General features: G+C 41.9%; 1 protein-coding gene across 3 annotated transcripts in view; it reads right to left on the bottom strand.

Moving 5' to 3' along the window:
* The window catches only part of PRKCD (protein kinase C delta), a 66164-nt gene extending 49390 nt beyond the window's left edge, over positions 1-16774 (bottom strand). For 2 of the 3 annotated variants that reach the window (XM_065642291.1, XM_065642293.1), the window contains exon 1: positions 16660-16774. The gene's annotated coding sequence lies outside the window, so the exon portion shown is untranslated. Of the gene's footprint in view, positions 1-16101; positions 16124-16659 lie in introns of those variants that run through there. The other variant, XM_065642292.1, reaches the window with a different exon arrangement.
* Between the last annotated feature and the right edge of the window lie 670 nt (positions 16775-17444).

Below are 17444 nucleotides of genomic sequence, written 5' to 3'. Positions count from 1 at the left end.
CCCACAGAATTAAAGGACGAGAACAACAAAAAACCCCACCTTCCTCCAGCCTTCACATAATTTAAGGAAGCTACCACATAACTACAGACTGGCCCAGCTGAAGTTTGCATGTTAATCTTCATTTGGGCATTTTCCAACATTTCATAAACTCATTTTTCTGTTGGGCAATGGGAGACGTGATACACACCCAGTGTCTGGAACTGGCATGATTTAGCCCAGTGGGTCCTTCCAGCGTGTCATAAAATAAAAGGACACCTGTTCTACCAAAGGACAGAAGGACATAATTTCTATCCCACTGTATTCCTTGTTCCCAGTGACCTTGTCAGGCAATTATCTTCCTTTATAAGTGGAAATCTGGAAGCTTGCCACTTCGAACAGCTGCATAATAAATGAAATTGTCTGCCAAAAGTACTCACCTGTCATACCTGTCTTTCATACTTGGCAAGGATTTCATTCTGTCTTCTAAAACTCTTGGATACAGACTGCATCTATGCTTGTGCAAGACAGAAAGAGTCACATCACCGGAAGAGTATCTGGGATTTTTCCTTGAATACACAAGGTAGTAGATGAATAATGTGCTAACCCAGCAAGTCAGCATGTTTGTCCTTCTCAGGAAGTGCAATGCAATCATCTATCCTTCCTACCCGTTTCTAGTACAGCCTACCCACAAAATTTTAACTCAATAAAGTTAAACCCTATTAACTCAAATAATAAAGAAGAAACATTTTGCTGACTCACTGTTTACCTCTTTTTCTGATTTTTCTTTGGTAGTATCTTCCCAGACTTTTTTGTTTGTTTGTTTTAGACAGTCTACAACTTTAAAGACGTAGGCTACTGCAAATCTAAGTCCCGGTGACTGAGTTCTTCAGGGAGCAGGCGCAGTGCTTGAACCCACCAGGAAATAATAGCTGACAATTGAGCAGAATCCATCTAAATGAGCCTTGTAGCTTGAAACCTTTTCCTGCTTTTCCAGATAAACTGTGCAGAGCTACAGAAGACAAGCTTTGCACATTGTAAATGGAGCAGCAATCAAACTGCACCACATGGTTCTCATTCTTGTGAGCATTCACAGTGAAGTCAAGAACAATTATTTGAAACAGTACATGTGTCTCTTGAGAAGGAGGCACAAGCTTCTTGCAAATACTATAGCTTTATCACACCTAGATATCCCAAACTTGGACAATAACTAGAATATGAATGACAGAAAATAAGTTGGAGGGCAGACAAGAGGGGAACACTTATGTTTCATACAAAGCATCACCAGGAATCATTTCCTTTTTCACAGACAAAGAGCCAGCTTGGAGGCAGAACACTAAATTATTAAAGTTGTGTCTTCATAGAGAAGAGTTAGGATTTAGCAATAAATATAGCTTTGCAAAATGAAGCATATGCTTGCACTAATCTAACAGAGATCTTTTTCAATTCAATTCCATAAAAAGTTATATTAGCCTTTGAGAATAATCAGGACATTGAATGTTTCCACAGACACTGGGGAAAAAAACCCTAAAACAAAACAAAAAAATGTAGATTAAAGTGTATAGTAAAGTTTCAGCCATCAAACTCTGGAGCCATAACAAAGGCTTTATAATCTAAAAAAGATTAAATGGTTGCCATTTTAGAGTGTTTCTGTGAGTGAGAGATAAATGAGAACATGGTAAAGGTCCAAAATATACCAGCTGAATAAAACCCAATCTGTTACATTTTCCAAGACAACACTCTGCTCCATGAACTTTATGAGAAAAAGCTGGTGAGTCTAGCCAACTTTTCCTTGAACAGGAAAACCCCAGCCCTGTATATCAATGGCAAGAGGAGCCAAAGAGTGTAACAAAGACCCTTTCAAACATGGGAAAATCTAACTAAGAAGGACAAAACGGCTACTGTGAAAGAACCAAAACTTTCATACCCTAATACATTTCCAAAGGTGGGGTTTTATAGGAATACATGACTTTATTTGCATACCCTTACACCTCACGCTAATGTCATATCAGTTCTTTTAAAGTATTTCACTAAATAAAACAAGTGTAAACTGTGACAGACTCAAATTAAGAACCATACACACTTGCAGAATTGTTTGATCACAGCACAGTTGCTTTGAATTTTACACCGAGTATCCACAGCTCTGTTGACTTCACAAAGCATTTTGAAAGGGAAAAACCGCCAGCTATAAGCAACTTCAGAATGTCAGCTCCCTGTACTACCCCCTGTATGGCCAACTGCTGAAAAAACGCCCATTGGGAAGGTTAATACAAAATGTCAGCAATTAAAAGAAAAATCTTTTAAGTTGCTCCTTTGAAGAGCTTCAGGCAAGCAAACTAATTATTGTGACAGATCCTGGTAACGTCTGATTGCAAACTGCAGAGGACTTAACAATACACAATGGATTTTGTTCAGCAGGAAAGAAGTGGGAAAAAACCCTCTAGCAGCCCCATTCCTTTAGGATGATTAAGAGACTTAATTTTGTGCAAAATACATTTTACCACATCTCATTTTTTTCTCTGGAGTTGTATCATCCATTTCTGAATAAACTAAAGTTGCACATATTTTCAGAGAGCACAAAGCTTTTTGGAGTTTCATGATTCGAAAGATTTCACTGCAGACCTTCTTTGTATAAAATGTCTTTTAAAGACAAAAGTATTGAACTGCAGATTGCTTTTCAGCAGAGCACAGAAATAAAAGGCAAAGGATAAGAAAGAGGAGCACAGGAATACAAAGTGAAAAAGTTAAACATGAGTTCGAAACAATTCTGTGAAATATGTTCTATTAAGATTGATGTCGCCAGAATATGTCATGTGAAAATTTGTTTGAAAGTTCAGAATTTGAGGTTTCAAGTTAATTTCTCTCTTGCTTAAAGCAACATCAAAATTATGTTTTGCCATTTTTAGACTTCAACAACAAAGGTTTGTTGTTATTTGTTTGTTTGGGTTTTGGTATTTTTTGGGCACACACATCCCTTAACAGCTGCCAACAGCACTGGTTAAAACAATTGTAGCAGAAAGAAAAAAATATTGCCTTCATTAACATTTAAATCAAATGGACTGTCTGGCTAAAGTCAGGGAAATTTAGTTCTTGAAACTCGAGCTTGCAGCACAAAGTACAAATGTGAGAGTTTTCTTATTTCTATGTCAGTGATGGTGTTACTATGCCACCTAAATTATGACTGTATTTAGATTGTTGCAAGCACATCTACAGCAACGGAAAAACTGGTTTAACTGTCTTCAATCTGTTTTTACTCAAATATTGCTCAAAGTCTGGTGAGCCCAAGTAACTCAAGTCACTATCTAATTCCTTCCTGATATGCTGGGCTGTACAGTATCTGAGTACGTGGAGGCAAACCAAAGTCTAACAGCAAGAGATAAACGCGGTTGTCTTTGCAACAGGAAAAGGCTCCAGGCAGAGTGAGGTACGGAGTTTTCTGGCTTTTGGTTGGGCTACGGAGTAAAACTGCATTTTGCTTTCCCTGCTGGGTTACTTCTAGCACTGTTAGCACTGGCTGTAAGTAACAGGATGAAGTTCATCTGCGATCCCCTCTCAGGCCCCTTGACATCTCTCCTGGGTGCAGCTGCAAGGCCCTTATGCTGCTGAGAGATCCCTTAAGTAACATGCTGGCCACATCACGGCTACCGGTTCAGCACTTTCTACTGACCTATAAAGAATGCAATGTTTTGATTTGCATAGTTGGAACACACAACCAAACATCTTAAAAATTATTTCAAAGTCAAAGCTTCTTTAAAAAAAAAAAAAAATTCTTTTTTTAGTATTTAGCAGCATCTGAAGACACAGAGCCTGCCCAGAGCACAAGTGTTGTGCTACAAAAAGCCAATTCAGAACTTAGACAACTTCAACACGCAAATTATTTGGGAACCATCTTAGAAATGCATCTATCAAATGCATAGTCAGAGCCAACCAGCCTCTGGATTCCAGGACCGCGTGGTGCTAAAGTTCTTTAGCCAAGCCCTCCACCTCCAGCATCCAACTCAAGTTGAACACAAAGTACAAGAGTGACAATTCTATGTAGCATAGGAATATTGGGAAAAGGTTAAGAAAAAATGCTGCAACAACTGAAGTGTTGCATTCCATATAAAGCCTCAGAGGCTGAGAGGACAGGCTTACATCTAATTCGATCTACAACTTGTGGCTGCACCAAACACGCAACAGGGGCTGCCTGTAGCTTCCACCCTCCCTGTTACCATGTTCCTTCTCCAAAGGGAAACGGTTCTGCTCACCGATAACTAGAATACTCCTTTCTTGCAGTTTACCAGATCAGGCACTCAGAAGATTCAAAAAGCAAAATTCTGTTTAGCCGATGGGGAAGATTTGCAAGCTCAGCCAACCCTAATCTCAGGTGAACATGAGGATGATCTGACATTGCTCTTCTGGTTTTATGCAATTGCTCCCAGAGAACAGCAGTCAGCATCGGGACACAGCTCTAAGTGATACTGAGCGAGAGCCTAACTCGAATCTGTGGAAAGATTAAATGACCCAAAAAAGCTTTTCTAGCTTCTTTTCTGAGATGACAAAACCCTCTCTCAGTTACTCTGCTCATTTTCTCCCCATCTTATTAACAACCTGCAGGGGGGCAAAATATGTGAATTCTTAATGTAAAATCTAACTTCAAGGAAAAAAAACCTCAGAAACTTTATAATACATCATAAAACCCTAAAGAATGCACAAGAAAACTCACAAAGTCTCCAGACTATTTGCTTTCCCCCAAGATGTTGGCAGAAACATTTACCTCTTCTTTGTTCCAGCCCTGATGCAGCATTGTACACTGTCAATTAGAGGAGAATTTCTCCAGTTTCCAGCAGAGAAGGGCTCAGGCCGCGCAAGGCTGGGAGTGGGTGTTGCTTTGCAGCACACACGGCTGAGCTCAGTGTGGTCAGTCCTACAATGCTAGATTTGAGCAAAGGGAAGGAACCCGGACAGCTCAGCACTTGCCCTGCGTGAGATGGGGCTGGCAGTGAAGCATGGAAGGCGACGGCCCCCAGTAGGGTCCTCCAACCAGGCACTCATGGCCAAGCTATTGCAATAGGAAAAACAAGCAAACAACTGAAGAAAACATAACGCATTACTCATGTTCTTCTGGGGAAGGAACAAGCAAGCAATTTACCCAAGCTACATGACACATTAAGGGGTCGAGCAGTGACAGAACAATTCTGCTACCCAGTACACAAGCACCCTTGCTGTCACATCTCTTCAGAGTCCCACATCCAGCTCCAGCCATTTCCCCCCGCTTCCCTCCATTGCTTCATGCATTGAGCACAGATGGTGGATAGAGCCTTGCTGTGGCATTTATACACAGGCTTTAAAAGACTCGGGAAGTATAAAAACTGATGTATTGCAAAGTATATATTTTTTGTAGCTTGACATATTTCCTAATAAGTTACTTTGGGAGTAAGCAATTCAGTATAGGTATTAAGTGTACTTCCAAGATCATAAGTACGCTCTTCTTCATTTACTTGCTGCAACCTCATTCACTAGAACTCCAAGTAAGAGCTAAAGAATCGCAGGAATAATACCAAAAGCACAGAGACACAAAAGGGCATGTTTTTAAGTTGCCTTTAACTCCTATTAGGCAGCAGGGTGCTCTTAGTAACTAAAGCAAAACTAAACGCAGCAGAACAAGGATACATTCTTCCACCTTGGTCTGCCTGGGACACCTTGCCAGTAGCAAACATTTTCAATTACATAAATCTGGCATCCTTTTTTGTGCTTTTAAGAAGATAAAATGCTAGATATGGCTGTCTTTCATTTGAAGTATTTGAACGCTCATAGTACTGTCTCACCACAGTGTCTGAGAAGTGTTAAGTGAACAGCCGAGCTTGGAGAGCTGTTAATTCAAAACAGAGCTGTGGAACTCTCATGGTTTGTGTAAAGCAAACAAAGAAAACATCCCTCTGTTGAGAGACTCCCTCAAAAATCTTTTTAGTATTAGGATGAGCTTACTCACTGGAAAGCAGCACCTAGTAGTAAAAAAGAAAACACCCAAACCATAATACAAGTAGATAGTATTTTTATCTAGAATAGAAATGGTGCAAAAATCTTTCCATAGCCCCTCAAATAAGATTTGTCAGTGGGATAAATCTTCAATAAAGCAAAAAACCTCAAGAATTCAAGTGTATCATCACTACATGTGTGTGTATGAAAAGGTTTTAAAATAATTTAGAGCCTTTTCCTTACTGTCTATAGAGGTATACAGCAATTTTTCCAGCAAATGACAATCGAGTAATTGATAGTTAAATTTAAGGAACTGAAAATATTTTTTTTTCTACTAACTGACTTACATCACAGTCACCACTGATGTTATTATAAAGTCTTGTACCAAAACAGAAAAAAAAAAGGAGACATTTTCTATTTGACTGTGTCCCTTTGACAAAAGTGAAGGCATGCTATGTCATGGCTTTCAGAGTATTTTTAGATTAAAAAAAAGATTTCCATTTTAGGTCATTACAGCCAAAGAGCACTGCTGATAAGTAAAATTAGTTTTGTTATCCACTAGATGAAGCTCAACTCCTTGCTGCTCTGATAATTAATTTCTCATAATTTATTTCATATGGACAGAAGGGACAGACACGTTTCTTCCTGGATATTTTTCCATGTAGAGTCCTAAATAATTTTACAACTTTTACCTATCAATCAAGTTGAACTTTGCTCTAAAAGCAGTAGCAGAACTTGTAACCACACAAGTGGCAAATCAGTTTATAAGCGTTTAGAATGATTGCATTTGCATAAGCTTTTGTATTTAACTGCATCAGTGTAAGAACAGACAAGGCTTAGCTATGATAAGCTGACTCAATTTGGACATGGCAAAGCTGTTGAAATGCATTTATTATAATGTTATCCAATTTAACTAAATATATTTTGGCCTAGCTACATTAAATACCTATATAAGACCTCATTTTCTTCAGGAAGCAATGGGGATTAATTGGCAAGTTAGTTATAATCACATATTCTAGAAGATGAACTGCTAGTTCCTCCCTATGAAAAAAAAAATCATTAAAGACTTCTCCAGCTTTTTATGCAGCATTAAGCATTTACCCACAATGTAAAGCACTGGGAAATGCTGGAAAAGCCCTATCAGTGTTTCAGCAGCTTAGAAAGAAAAAAACAAACAACACAACAGTAATATTTTGTTGTTCTTAAAGTATGTCAAATTATGCTCCAAGATCCAGGAAGAATTATCAACCTGACTTTTGGTTTCAGCACTGATACACATACTTCTTACAATTTAAAAAAATAGATTTAGCCTATTCTCTACTCCATTTAGAATTGCAGTAATTTATACATGAAAATATTCCCATAAATATATACTTCATTTATGTTTTATTTATAATTATATATTTACTAAATGCACAAATGTGTACTTCAGTTAAGCAGTACTTGGAATCTAGTATGCTATTTTAACAATATATGCTTGAAACTCAGCTATGAATAAGACATACACTAACTACACAAGAAGCGTGCATGAAAGTAGTTTCCAGTCATAACTTGGCCCTTCAAGGAAATAGATATTAGGGTTACAATATAGATTAAATTTTTAAGAATCAGTGTTGAAGACTTCTTGTCAAGATTTGCTTTTTAAAAGTAGAAAGGAATGCTACTACATGTCACTTTCAAAATCAAAATACAGATCTGAGAAGCTGAACACATTGCTGCAAGAAATTACCAGGTCCCTGCTTCAAAGTTTTAAAATTAGGCTTACACAATGCAAAGCTCTAGTGACAGAAAGATTAGGGTCACAGTTATTAACCAGTAAGAGAATAAGGAAACGAGGAACAGAACAACACACAAAAAGTAGAGGAGATTGAAACTAAAAGCGGATTTTAGTCACAAGAGGTCTTTTGATTCATCCTTCTCCAGATAGGATACACAATAAGAAAAGAACTCAGCATAAGGAGAGACAATAAAAGGCTGGCCTGTTTTGGCTTCTCTTCCCATTCCTTAAATACATATCTGTATAAACTTTCAAGCAAATAAATATTTCTCTTTGCTTCAACTGCCACCCACTGGAAAATGAAAGCAACATTAATTCCAAATTGCAATGCCCTAAATGGGTCAGAAAACCAATCTGACACATACTGGTACAGATTTCATTAAAGCTCTGGGATTGCCTTGAAAATCTTAGTGGCGCTGCTAGAAGTACACAAGCTTGCAAGTTAAACTGAAACAGAGGGCAGAACACAGCAACCAGCCACAGCTCCACTTCTCCCTGCCTCAGTGCCGGCTGGTGGGTGTTTGGGTTTTATTGCCAAAGTTTTGGAGAGAAGTCGGAGTCCACGAGCATGAAACGGGGCTGGCGGCTGCCCTCTGACAAACGTGGTGCAACGAGCACGAGCAGCATCGCGTAGCCTGGCAGTTCTCATCGCTGCTCCTGCTGCGCTCCCGCTCTGTCTCTGTGCTCACATCGCTGCTCTCCCTGGCTTGCTCTTGCCTTACAACAGTGATGCACCAACATCCTGGCCAAAACGGCAGCTTGGGCATTCCAGCTGTCCCTCATCAGCGACCCTCCTGTTCCCTTCAATGGACACATGAGGTGTCTGTGGTGCAGATCCAGTAACTTAAATCTTTTCATTAATAGAGCAATGTGGAAATGCTTGCTGAAAAAATAGCACAGGCTGCAACTGAGCATTATCACCCACTGAGATGAAGATCGCTCTAACTTTAGACAAAATAAACATATACTTATACCAAGAGTATCTAGGATAGCATCGAGGATGGGACCAGACTGCTTTCAGTGGTGCCCAACGATAGGATGAGGGGCAACAGGCACAGACAGAAGCACAGGAGGTTCCATCTAAGCATGAGGAGAAACTTCTTTACTTTGAGGGTGCCAGAGCCCTGGAACAGGCTGCCCAGAAAGGTTGTGGAGTCTCTTCTGGATACATTCAAAACCCACCTGGACACATTCCTGAGCAATCTACTCTAGGTGAACCTGCTTTATCAGGTGGGTTGGACTGGATGATCTCCAGAGGTCCCTGCCAACCCCAACCATTCTGTGATTCTGTAATATGAGGTATTTGCACACAAAAGCATGCACGTCACATGCCATGACAGCAGTATAACAGCGGGTTGCACAAATGCAACAAGACTCACCCTTATCTGGAACAGACTGTCCCCCAGACATGCAATTCTGGTGAACCTGCACTGAGGCTGCGATGGCTCAGCCAGGGAAGTCAGCAATCTCAGCCCAGACCATTGGGCAAGCAAACCTGAATGATACAGATCCACCCTGACTTCCCGGAGAAAAAAACCTACTCCTATTAAAATGAGACCAAATAAACGGGGAGAATTAGATTTCAGAGAACCTTCCATATTCAAGATATTCTCAAGTGCATATGCAATGAAGCAAGTTTTGCCAACAGAATAGCTACTCTGCAATTATGGATGAGCTGTGGGATATAAGTTGGTTGCAGATTCCCTCACTGTAAGTGTCTGAGGAAACCAGAGGAAGGGAAAAAAGCCTTAAGAAGCTAATACAAGCTCTGTGGGGATTAACAGACCTGTAAATACTTTGGTCCAAATCACACTTTTCTTCAAAAATGTCTGCAGAAAAAAACTACCAGGAAAAAATATCTGGCAATACTCCATCACGACATTTCTCTTCTGCTGCCGTAAAGGTGGGGAGTCCCACAGTGGAAGAACTTAACTCGCACAAGAGACGCTGCTTTCAACAGGGCCGACTCAGGGCCAGGATATCTGCCAAAATTGCAATACTGCTTTGAGCTGTATCTTCCTGTGCTCTGGTTTCCCAACAGGATTTTTTCTAGGCAGGACACAAGTGCTGTCTACTGACCCCTGATTTTATCTGTCCTCCCCTAACCCTTGAGCTAGGTTTGAAGGAACAAGGTAACTGCGGATGCTGAAGTCTCCTTTTTAGCTGAGAGAACGGGAGAAGACATGTTCAAGAGCTGATGGCTTCACTGCATTCAGATCAAAGCAAAACTGGACACATATTAGCTCTTAAGTTACCTGGAAGAGTTTAGGTACATATTAAGAAGCTCTTGCCCATGGGATGCTGCTTCTTAGACAAACTTGTCAAACAGAAATCATTCAGCTCCTGTTAGTTATTGAGGAACAGAGGCAAATATAATACGAGACAGCTTGCATGATTTCCTGACAGACAAATCTGCTCTGGTATTTGGCAATCAGCATCCCCAAGTCATTAGTAAGAATATTTGAGGTTCAGTGAAGGCCATAGTCATCAGCCAACGGACACATAAGGAAACAGCTATACTCCTGTTGAGCAATTCACAGCTCAGCACAAACACAGCGGTAACAGAGCAGCACACCGAGTGGGAAGAAATGCGATCATCATCGCTCAGGGAGTGCAAGAACTGGTCTATGAAAAAAAGAAAGTTTCTTTCAAAAAACCCCAATTACCAATAATGTTGCAATATTGATATCTATCAATAGCATCTATAACCAAATTTATTTCTTCACATGCAGACATACTTGTATGACTGATGGTTTCCAATCCTATTTTTTAATTTAATCTATAAAAAGAACAGAGTTCGTTATCAAAACAAAAGATCCCGGCAGCACCTACTTGATGTAAGACAGCCATCTGTGCTCTTACAGGAATATACATGAAATATATATACATATATATTTTTAAATAAGCAAGAATAAATCTTACTTTCCCAAGTATTTTCCAGTAAAATATTCTGACACACAACTGTGTTCTTCAGGAACTGAAGTATTTTCCCCAGTTCAACAGGCACTAATAAAATCAGCATGGTAAAAACACACTCATTTTGGTTACAGTCATGCCAGCAAAATGCATCCACCCATAGGCATTACAAAACATATCATAAAAATCTTGAGATAAAACATACAGGTCGGTCAGTGTCATATTTCAAACATGACAGTCTTTCAAAGTTATTGCACTATGTCTATTCATCTGAATTTTCCTTTAAGAGCGTATAATGGGCCCTACTTGCAACTGCCTGGACCAATTCTATATTCCTACCAATTTTTTACACAGAGGGCTTTTTGAAAAGGAGGGACTGTTTCTTTTATGACAGAAATACAAAATTCCTCTTTTGTTCAAACAAGAATCAAATATAGTCTCCTCTTAGAAAAGCACCGTTCAGCCATCAAACGAAGTGTTAGCAATAGCTACATACACTGGACTTGTACTCACTGGGGAATTTTCCAGAAAAATCAGACTGCAGAAGCCAAGCTTAACCTTGAGTTTGGCTGCTACACATTTTTGATCATATTTTCAAGTATCTATCTACATGTTTAATCTTAAAAACATCTGGCCATAAGTTAAAAAAAAGCTTTACTATCAGAAAGACAAGCCTGGTATCACAACCAAAAATCCTTCTTCCCTTAAGCTGTGCCTAATATTGAATATTGATACATTCGATGCACTGAAGTAAATTAGATATAATTGGTATGACGAGGAAACAAAGTAGTACTGACTAAACACTCAGATTTCATGAGTTCCTTAGGCAGAAAAACCATAGCAAAGCTTAAATTGCACTTACTCAAGAAAACAGAGAATATGATAAAGAATGAAATGTACAAACAAAGATTTTATTATATCTCTAATAAATAGCTGTTGATGGGGAAAAAAAAGAATTTGAAACACTCAGAAAGTAACTTGACACTTGAATGCTAAAAAAGCATGCAATTTTCTCTCTGTCTCTGTTCTCTCTCTGTCATCTCATCATTACAAGGTTGTCAGACAACAAACAACTAGGCTGAACCAACACAGGTCTAGGCTTTCAGCTCCAAATCAATAGCATGCATGACTTCATAGCTCAGGGGTGGGGAACAAAGCTGGGGCTGAAGTTTAGATTTACTGCATATGTTTCAAGATACGCTGTATTTATAGCGGGTAGCCAGGATTAAACCGAGTCTATAAATACTTAAATAATTTATGAGACTGCGAAAGACTAAACATAATGCAAATCAAAACCACAAATGTACATCCATTTTAGAGGTTTTCAGGCATCCAGGAGATGAAAAACAGGATACTAATTCAGACAACTCCTCTGAGCCCAGCGAGGTGTAAAGGCCTTCGGCCCCCATGCACCTCCTCAGAGAAGAGGGGCACCTTGGCTAAGCTGCTGGGGAAAAGCTGGTTTTAGCAGGGTCTCCTCGCCATAGACACATCCAGTGCCCCCTGCAATGATCCCTTGACCAGTATTGGCTCTCCCAGGAGTGATCCCAGCACCGCTCTCACCACCAACGGGTGAAAAGTGAAGCTGCTTGGTTACACTTCAACCAGACAAGACCTGGCTGATCAAACTCTCCTCCCTTAGCAGTCAGGCAACTATCATACAAGGGTTAAATGCTTAATGTGCATCAGTTCCATGAAGTTATCTGTGATAGTCACTCCCAGACTTTATGGATCATGTTTATTAGTATATGAATACCACTGTGCTTAAATATCCTTAAGTAAACTTTTCCAGATAGAGCATTACACTCAATAAAGAAATTACCAGGAAGCACGTTAATTTCAGTAAGAGGATACCGTAAAAAGTATTCTGCGGTTCTATGCGCTTTCTTAGCTTGAGAAATATTTTTAAAGAATTGATTTTATGGCCTGCCTCTTTGACTTGCAGCTATTGATACGCATCTGTGCTACATGACTCCCATCTGCAGGAACTGTCAAATCAATCATCAATCAGAAAAGAGCAACAGCTAATTTAATAGGTTCAAAACATAACTTCATGGATGTCAGGCCACCTGTCACTGAAAGGTAGACATAATGTTCCACTTGCATAAATTTTCATTAAAAAAAGAAAGTGAGAAAACTTGCACCACTCTCACCAAGGACAGCTTGCGATGTCCTCAGTATTCCTGGGCCAGATCTCTCATTTCTCACCTTTCCTGGTGTCTGTGGTGACAGGAGCAGTTCCCAGCCACAAGGGCAGCAGAGGCAGCCCACTGCTTCCTACAGAGCAGACTTTGCAAAAGTACTCAAATATCATAAAAAGCTAATGGAGTAGCTCTGGCTTAGTGAGGTAATGCCTCCTTAAGAAACAACTCTCTTAAATGTAGAAGTAACTGCCTTTTAAATGAAAACATAACACAAACCATTTCAGCGTTATTTTACCAAGTCTGTAAAGAGCTCTCCCAGGCTCATCTCTGTTAATTGCATCTTTGTAAAGCACAGCCAAGAGGATGGGGAATGATTACATTTAACGTGCTACCCAAATAGCTCGGAATGGGCACAAGCAGTTTTCCTCCTTTCCCTATTCCTGCTCATCCTTTGGCTCCACAAAAAGCTCTATAGAACCAAATTCTGCACTCAGATTATGCAGGTAAAGGAAGATTCAAAGAAAGATGACAAGTTTTGTCATGGAGCGAGGAAAAAATTTTAAAACTACTGAAACACAAACTGTTTTGGTGTTTTTTACGCAACTTTTGGACAGAACCTGATAACCAGGATGGAGGAGCTGCATTAATGCAAAGATAATTCCAGAGTAAAAATCACATTACCTTTCTCAGCAGCGGATGATTAATAGAGGAATTTGGTTCCTAATGAAGTCAGCCAGCCCCCAGACTCCACTGGTAAATCCCTTCTTGTCATCTTTCACATTCAGTTCTGACTCATCTGCAACAAACATTTAAATCCCTAGCCTATCCATTTTTTCCTCCATCCTTTTTACAGTGAGTTTATACTTCATAAATGTAATTTGTGGGATGGTGGGCTACAGATACACAACGCATTTGTACTGCAGCACGAAGAGACATGGCTGAGTTACCTTTAGTGAACTTAAATACCTGTGTCAATGAACCCAATACAGGCACATACCTCAGTGCTGGTGAACACCTGTGAAGTATTTACACTGTACAGTCCACACTGAGGCTTGTGCCACTGCAGCTTCACTGTGGATTAGCTGGACCAAAGCGAATTTTGATACATGCACAGGTGCTACAGTCCCACTTCCAGCCGTGGTGCAGCTGTGGAGCAAGAGGTGGTGACGGGGCTCCTCTTTTTGGGAGCAGCAGCCGGAGCTGAGCCCCAGCTATGGATGGGAAACGCATCCCCAGGGTGGAGGATTTGCTCCTCTGCACAGATGCAGGGTGACAGGGACATCCTTCGAACAGACACCAGGATGGATGGTTAATTTAAATTATCAGGTCCCGAAGAACTCAATTTGACATGAACTTTTAATTGTAATGACTGTGGGTTTTAGACAGCCAAGTAAACTCAGAGGACGGAAAGCTTCTATGCTTTTCCCAGGACATCAGTTATTTTAACAAAATATGTCCTCTTTCCAGGCTTTATGGTTATTTCCTTGATCTATATAGCATCAAACAGCCAAGTTTTCTTTGAAAGAGTCTTCTAAAGATTTCTCTTTAACAAAAATAGCTACAAAATATCACAAGTTTTCTAGTTTAGAAATAGTTTCTAATTTAAAAATAACTCCTTCACAGAGTACCTTTTCAATTATGCTCCGTGGTCAAAAAGCCAAATTTATTATATAACGCTTTTTCACCATTCAATTCAATAAGAAAATTTAGACCCTACTGTATAATTATGCCTAATAAAAGGACAGGTTATAATTAATGAAATACAAAATGGAAAGAAGTCTGAGAATGAGCTCATCTCTGGTCAGAACAGTATGAGCACCTTCCTGATCAATTATCTCACACACATTCACCGAAAAGAATTCCCTTACATACTGATAAACCATACATACATCATAGCTGTGTAACAGAGTATCATCTTCTATACTTTTGCATCAGCCACTGAGTGGCAGCAATTCCTTCGTAGCATGAAAATTTCAAAGTACTGCTAACTCTTAATTCTTTTATGCTACCTCTAGATTTTCTTATGTTTAGCATTTCACACAACCATACAAATAAAGCCTGGAGAAATACCTTGTTATATATTTCACTTTTTAAATTACCAAAGTTTCAACAGTTATGTACTTTATTCTGATAATCATACTTCCTTAGAAGTTTGCTATATTAAATTTTACGAAGAGAGGACTTTGAATAAAGCTATGTGGATCAAGGAAATTGGAAATACCAGCATTTAATAATTTCTTTAACTAAAGCACAGACCTGCATTTAACATGAAACCCAAGGTGAGGGTGAGAAACTTTAAAAACAAATAATCTAAATCTATGTTTTGCAGCCTTATGTTTCGTTCTTTCCTCAGTATTTGCAGGTTCCCATAGCAGTGTCTTGGGGCGACTGAAATCTATCAGTCCAAAGACAGATATCTAATTTCTTAATACAGCGATTTTCAGGAACTAAAATAAACAGGAAATACTGCATATACACTTTTTTGAAACTAGGTTTATGAATTATTGCTTAACCACTTAAGAAGCACTTCATAGGCTCTTATTCAGAAAGCTACATTGGTTATATTTGGTTACAGCTTCCTACTTGATCAGTACAATGCTGCATGGCATTATTTGATAGATGGAAAGCCAACGAGGTTGTTTGCTGGCTTATTACATTGATACTAGAATAATGACTATATGAGGCCAAGGTCAAAAAAAGCTTTAAAAGAAACTAAACACACAAGTGTATCCAGGACTTTGATAAAGAATATTTGTAGAGATGTTAAACGTTGTAACTCAGGCTTTAAATGAGTCTCTAAAACTAGAAAAATATCTAGCATGAGAACTGACCATGCCACACCTGTCTTGTCTGCATATTCAGTTCTGTCTTCAGAAACACACAACTGTCAAGAGATGGGACATGGGGCAACATCATCCTTGCACTCAAACCTCCTGCAAGAGCTCCGAGGTCCAGATCAACACTCTGCTCTGCACTACTTGAATAATCTAGAAGTGAAGTGGTGCAATAGTCAGAGCCCACAAGTAAACAGATGTCAGACGTAACCACGGAATGCCATAATTCAATTATTTTAATACTTCATACCGTAATGCAAACAAGGAATTCTCTAGCGATGAACTGAAAACTGTTTTTTAAGAGATGCACGCCTGGCATGTTCACAAAAGCAACAGGCATTCCTGCTCCTTCATGTCTTATTGTTTGTTGCCATTCAGCTGGAAACCCGACCGTTTAAAATATCGTGCATTTTATCTGCTACAAACTCTATCGCGAGGGAGACAGAAACAGAGGATCAACGCGGCTGGGTAAAAACAACAGTTAGTATTATCAAACCTGGTATTTCTGCTACGAGGAAACTCCGCGTCGCTGTGAAACACCACACGGACCTCGTTCCCTCCTCACACGGGGCACAACCCTCTCCCCCCGCCGACGCTCCGGCCGGGACTCACAGACCTTCCCCGCGGACCGGCCGAGCCGGCCCCATCCCGAGCAGCCCCGAGCTCCCCGACGGGGAGGTTTGGGCAGACAAAGCCCGCGGCCGGGCCGGGCCCCGCCGCAGCCCCCCGGCCCGGGGCGCGGAGCCCAACATGGAGGCGCGGCTGAGGAGGAAGCCCCGCGGCAGCCGGCGCCCCGGGCCCGGAGGCAGCCCCGCCGAGAAGCGCTGCCTGGCCCGCCCTCACGTCCGATCCGCCGGGACACACTCCGGAGCGGCGGGCTGAGCCCGGCGGCGGCCGAAGCGGGCGCCCGTGTCCCCGCCGGGAGCCCCACGGAAGCCGGCGGGGCCAGAGGGAGCCGGAGCCCGTCTCGCTTCCTCATTCACCCCGCGCCAGGCGGGGCAGGAACTGCCGAGCGGAGGGAGCCTCTGCACCAGGGGCAGGTACCGGCACTCACCCGCGTCCAGGGAGCCGTCGGGGACCGCGGCCACCACCGAGTTTCGGGCGCTGTCCCGAGAAAGCGACTGAGTAAGCGACTGAGGGAGGGAGCGATGGGGTCCCCGCCGCCACGGCCCGGCCCGGCCCGGCCTCCCCGCCCCGCGCTCGCTCCGCCCACGGGGCGCAGCTGCGGGCCGCGCGCTCACCTGCTGCCCCGCCCCGGAGGTGCTGAGGAGACGCTGGTGGGGGCGGCGGCGCTGCCTCCTCACCCGCAGCGGGGTGGTGGTTCGCGGCGTCCCGTCACTTCGCCGCGGTCCCTTCCTCTCCCTTTTTTTTTTGCGTCCCCTCTCCCGGTCGAGGCCGCCGCGTGTGGAAGCGCCTCAGCCCTCGCCTGCGCGGCAGCCCGGGGAGCCCTGGGCTGGCCCGGCGCCAGCGCCGCGTACCTCGGCGGGCGGTTTGGCCGCAGGGCCCCGCCGCTCCCTGGCGCGACGCCGAGGTGGGGAGGCCGCGGCTGCAGCGGTGCTGGTGCTGCGGGCGCTGGGCTGCGTTTGAGACGAGGAGATTACTTACTTAGGTTTTTTTGGTTTGGTTGCTTGGTTTTTGTTTGGGTTTTTTTATTTTTTTTGTCTACTTCTCTTCAAGACATGAAGAGCACCCGGGTTTGAGGAGCTGGAGCTCAACGGGTGAGCGCTCAGAGCGTGCCCCTGCTCGGTGGGCAGCAGCACCCGAGTTTCCTCACCTGTCTGCCACACTATCTTACAGGCTTTTGTTTCACTTGTTCTGTGGTGGCTTAAAAGCCATAGG

The sequence above is a fragment of the Caloenas nicobarica genome, chromosome 11 (assembly GCF_036013445.1).
Source record: "Caloenas nicobarica isolate bCalNic1 chromosome 11, bCalNic1.hap1, whole genome shotgun sequence".
NCBI classification, from domain to species: Eukaryota; Metazoa; Chordata; class Aves; order Columbiformes; family Columbidae; genus Caloenas; species Caloenas nicobarica.
This window is presented reverse-complemented; position numbering and strand designations above follow the sequence as displayed.